At 49.9% G+C, this 5,000-nt stretch overlaps 1 protein-coding gene across 12 annotated transcripts in view; it reads left to right on the forward strand.

Annotated features, from left to right (window-relative positions):
* The window catches only part of LOC125950181 (protein groucho), a 178,093-nt gene that overhangs the window by 165,253 nt on the left and 7,840 nt on the right, over nt 1-5,000 (forward strand). The window contains exon 1 of one of the 12 annotated variants that reach the window (XM_049677923.1): nt 4,366-5,000. This exon is cut by the window's right edge and continues 361 nt beyond it. The exons of the other annotated variants lie outside the window; for them this stretch is intronic. The gene's annotated coding sequence lies outside the window, so the exon portion shown is untranslated. Of the gene's footprint in view, nt 1-4,365 lie in introns of those variants that run through there. 12 annotated transcript variants of the gene reach the window in all.

The raw sequence follows: 5,000 nt of genomic DNA on the forward strand, positions 1-5,000 counted from the left end.
TTTAGTGTTTCTCGTTTGATTTGATTCCGATGAAGTATTAGTATCACATTTTATCAAAATAAGTTTTAAAAATAACGTAAATTGATAAACGTTTTACTAATTTGTTAAAACGAACCAGAAATCGTTTCATTTCCATCACCAGTTTCAAGTTAATTACTATCCCAATCGTAGCTGACGGCAACGTCCAACGTTTAGCAAAGACACGCTGCCGGATAATTCGTACAACAATAAAACGGATAACATCCTGTTTGGTGCGGGAGCGAGAGAAAGGATGAAAGGAAGATCCCAAATCGGATAAGGAGAGCAACATTTATCTGCTGATTCGCTTCAGTGCCACTGCTTCAACACCAACACCGCTTTCAGGCATTCGGAATTCGAAACGACGAGCAAACGACGATCCTCAGAGATTAATAATCCGCCATATCTGTTCCCTCGCTCAAAAACACAAATACATACGCAGGGCAGGGCAGGGACCTCATCAAATCTTTAACCTTCTCCTCCTCTGCCCACCATTTCCAGCCAACACGGGGGGGGGGGCCTTCAGTTCTTGGGGCTTAGAAAATGCTGCGACGCTTATCGCATCGTGTGCGTGTATTTCCACCACCATCCCAACGAGCTGGTCCGCTCCTTTCAATTACAACACCGGCACGATGATTGTGTGTGTGTGTGACCGAAGGGGGTGGAGTGCACCCCCATACCACCATCACCCCACTGTGCGTGCGTGTTTGCGATCTGTAATCGAGCATGTTACAAGGAGCGCTCTTCACGTCCCCGTCGTCCTTCACTCCCTCCTGTGCGCCACACAAAAAAGAAGGGATCCACGCAGTCCAACCATATCGCCATCTCACCATCTGCCATCATCATCATCATCATCAGCGCCGTTGGCGCCCGCCGGCCTTGCCTTGCTACACACCAAATTGCTAGCATAATTATAATCGTATAACCACATTTTAATATAATCATCCTATTTAATTTCACTCAACCGGTTTCTATGTTTCGGACCCGGGTGGTCCCGGGGGAAGGGGGAAGAGAGGGGGGCTCCAGTCAACCCCACCCAACCACCACCACCACCCTCAAGGATACAAAATCGTGCGGCAAAATGTGTCCGTCGGTGAACCATCCGGGGCGCGGTGCTATGTAGTAACTATACTACTACCGCTGCTGCTGCTGCTGCTGCTGCTGTTGCCGACTGTGTTTGCTGTGGTGTGCGAAAGGATAAAGGAGTCCCCATGACCCCTCCCTCTCTCTCGTATCGCGGAGAATCGTGTTTTTAGTGGTGGCAGAAAGTTTGCTTCTGCCTGGCACGCAACAGCAACAGCGAAGGTTCCCCGGTCTGGTAATTCCCCGCCAGACCTCAGACAGTCAGGTCAGAGGGGCAGAGAGGACACCGGAAGGGTCAGGTGGTGGTCTCTCGCGTGTGTAACAAATTGAGTGAGGCAGCAAACGAGCTGCCGGAGGGAAGGGTCTGGATATGGACCATGTTGTGTGTTGTGCCACCCCCCCGGTAATGTGTTGGTGGTTTCGGGGGTTTCCACTTCCACTTCCGTGGATTGCGGTGGAAAATGTCCCAAAAACTACCATTCCTGCTGCTTCACCACCTCAGAGAAATTCGTGCTCTTGCCTCGAGTTGAGCTGAAGGTGTAAACTCCTCGGTCGTTGTTTAAGCCAATGGATTGGATACTGGGGATTGTCGCGGCTGCGTTGACACATGGCGCCCGCATCGTAGTAGCCGTGGGTCGGAAATCAAACCACTACTTGAACCACTACTGAATCCATGGTGAATGGTCCGAACATTCAAATGAACAATTAGATGCATTTGCTTAATTTGAAATTTAATTTGCTTTTCCACCACCACCATCACGGCACCACCGTCACGGCACTCTCTAATGGCTGCGGCTCTTCCGTGTGTTAAGTCATTCATTCCAACCAACTCCGCCCCCCTTCCCCGTCCGAAAATGCAATCGTGCAAACGTTGGCGCTGCTACTACTACTGCTACTGCTACCGGGGTGGCTGGAAGTTGTTTATCGTGACCGACCGGCATTTCTGCGAATGACTAAACTTTGGACCTCGGTCACCACCACCACTGCCTGGGGGTGGGAGGGCGAATGGGAGGAATCGCTCATGTGTCGCGCATAAGCTACGCAATCAAACGACGACAACGGCGTGCACACATACAAAACAGAGCGAGACGGCGACAGAGAGAGAGAGAGAGAGCAATTCAATTTCCACAATAATCTTAACAAAAAAGCCGTTCCCCTCGGCCGTCTGTGTGTGTGTGTATGTGTGTGCGGTGGTGTGGCGGTCAGGATACAATCCAACCGGGACCACCAACACAACACTCGCCGCCCCTTCCGCCGACTCTCCTTTTCTCTTTATCGTCGCGTGGAAAGCCACAATCCAGAAGCATTATAAAACACTACCCCTGCTACCGGTGCTACCGGTGCCAACCTATCCCTTGGGAGGGGAGGGAGGCAGGGTGAATTGTTTGCCAACTAAAGCGCTCCACCTCCCCCGGTTGCACCACACACACCCACGACATACTCTGTGCGCACAAATCGGTGTCTGGTGTGTGAAGGTAGGGGGATGGCAGAGAGAGAGAGAGAGAGAGAGAGGGATGAAGGTAGACGGAGTAAACGACTGCTAATATGTTTTCCACACCGTGCGGTTTTCGATTCTCGCTCGCTGCGCGCTGCATTGGAAGGGGTATAGAGGAGTATGAGAGGAGGGTCGGGGGTGCAATACCCGAGGAAGGGAGGGAGGACTTCAATCGTTGGCATTATGTACCGAAGCGACTCCGTTAGCCCGCCGGTTCCGGTGCTAGTGGTGGTGCCGAGCTTTTTGCTTTCCTTTTTCCTCGCTCCCCCCTCCCCTTGGGGCACAAATGAACTAAACTGTGAGCTTGGAAATTGGACATTCAACCACCAACCCTACCACTACCGAGGGGGGGGGGGGGGGGGGTTGGTTGGTAGAAGGTGGGTTGAGGTGTGTGGTCTGGTGGTTTTGTTTGAATTTTGAAAGTTTTCTCCACGCCACCAGGACACCAGCACACGGGCGTCGTCGCCGTCGTCGTCGTCGTCGTTTGCAGCGCGACCGAATAGTAGGATGTTGTATCCGGTCCATGGATCAGTGGGGTTGGTTCGTCGCTGTAATGGAGTTGTTCCACTTCCGGTTCGGTGTGTGTGTGTGTGTGTCCTCAAATAAATTAGTTGCCTCATCAACCATTTTGCACTTGCACCCTCGCTCTCTCTCTCTTGCACACTTTTTGGGCAAAAAAGGAGGCAATAAAATGTGGATTCATTGCATTGTCCACCGGGAGTTTTTTGTGGAACTTTGTCTGTCTGTCTGCGTGTGGAATTGGTCAATCGTTGTTTGGCAAGTCCAGACACTCCAAGGTGCATTATACGGATGTGTTAAGCACTGTTCAAGTGGGAGTAATTCGTGCACAAAAACACAACAATAACAAGCGGCATATGGTTTGGATTTTTGGGGTGTATAGTGGAAAGAGATCCTCTGGTTGGAAAATGCATGACGCGCAGTTGGAAAACTAATGGGCTAGCTTCGTGAAAACCCCTTAGGGGAAATGTTTCTCCTCCCTTGCATCGATTTGCAGTAATTTATTTAATTTGTTCCATTTCCCGTTCTTCAAATGCAAATAAATGCTCCCTCTGTCAGGTGGCTGTCATGTCTCGGTGAATAGGTAGGAGAGACAGATAAAAGGTGTGCCAATGGTTGATGACCTTATGGACACCCCGCTCTAAGGGATGGTCGATGTTTCTAAGTCCACGATCATTTCCTGGCGCTCTTTTCTATTTTTCTCTTTCTCTATCTCTCTCTCTCTTACCCATCTGATTGGAGGCCGTTGCCTTCCTGTTCAATAGGTAGTTCATATTTCATTATTTACTTCTCCACCGGAAGTACCACCGAGCGGTGGAATAGTAGGGAGTTACTCGACCAAGTTTGAGGAGACTCGTTGCCTTCCTTTTGCAGTTTCTGCTGCACCATTTACCATTGTTCTAGTTTGACGCTTGTAACGGGCATAAAGAGGACGTCTATCCAATGAGGTTCACTCCGCTTTTCGCGCGAGGGTGTCTCTTTATCCTCCTGCAACCGAACGACGTAACTTCCTGCAGCGCTACCTTGGCGTCTCTTGGCATCAGACCTTCAATTAATATTCTCCGTTTGCGCCGCGCACAGTGTTGCTCCTTTCCAGGGAATGCGGCAGTGTGGTTTTCCTTTTTTCAGTTTTCCCTCTTTTCTTGTTTGCATTCGCGTGGTGCAATAAAGTTATGCTTTTACCAGTTTTTTTTTTGGATTCCAACGGCAACGGCTGAGCGTTTCAGTTCTGAGTTAAGCGAGAAAAGGAATCCGGCTTCATTCATAGAAGGCGTTGAAGCTTGAACGGGAATTGTTGAGAGTTGCGTTCATGATCCGAGTAGACCGGTGCAGGAGAAGTGGCAAACGAGCTTCTTATTTTCACTCGAATGGCTCAGTTCGTTCTTTCGTGTAACGTGAAGTGAATTGAATCGTTTTGCTCGGAAAATAATAAGCAGCCCCCTCGCACTACCTAACGGAACAACATCTTAATTTATAGTACAAAGTATTATCGCGTCGTCCCCAGGGGAGGTTCGACAACAATAATTGTTCAATCTTGTGCATCGCACCCGGTGTGCATATCGCTTTGCACTCTGCGGTCCACCACCACCAGCAGCAGCAGCAAACGTTGTGTGCACCGAACCGCTTTGGGAGTGTAAAGCCACAATCGAATCAATACGCCGACCGCAGCACAACCTCAAAACAATGTTCACGCAAATGTTGCGCACCTGAAATGAAATCCTATTCCGAAAATGAGCGCACCACCAAAGCACCTCCTCGTCGGGGAGTGGTTATTTGTGTGGGTTTGTGTGGGCGCCGCACCTGATATAGACACCGCAGATGATTAAAAACCGCATCGCACCGCCCAGCCGGTGGTGTTTGATAAATACACACATATTCCTGCCGT

The sequence above is a fragment of the Anopheles darlingi genome, chromosome 2, assembly GCF_943734745.1.
Source record: "Anopheles darlingi chromosome 2, idAnoDarlMG_H_01, whole genome shotgun sequence".
Taxonomy (NCBI): domain Eukaryota; kingdom Metazoa; phylum Arthropoda; class Insecta; order Diptera; family Culicidae; genus Anopheles; species Anopheles darlingi.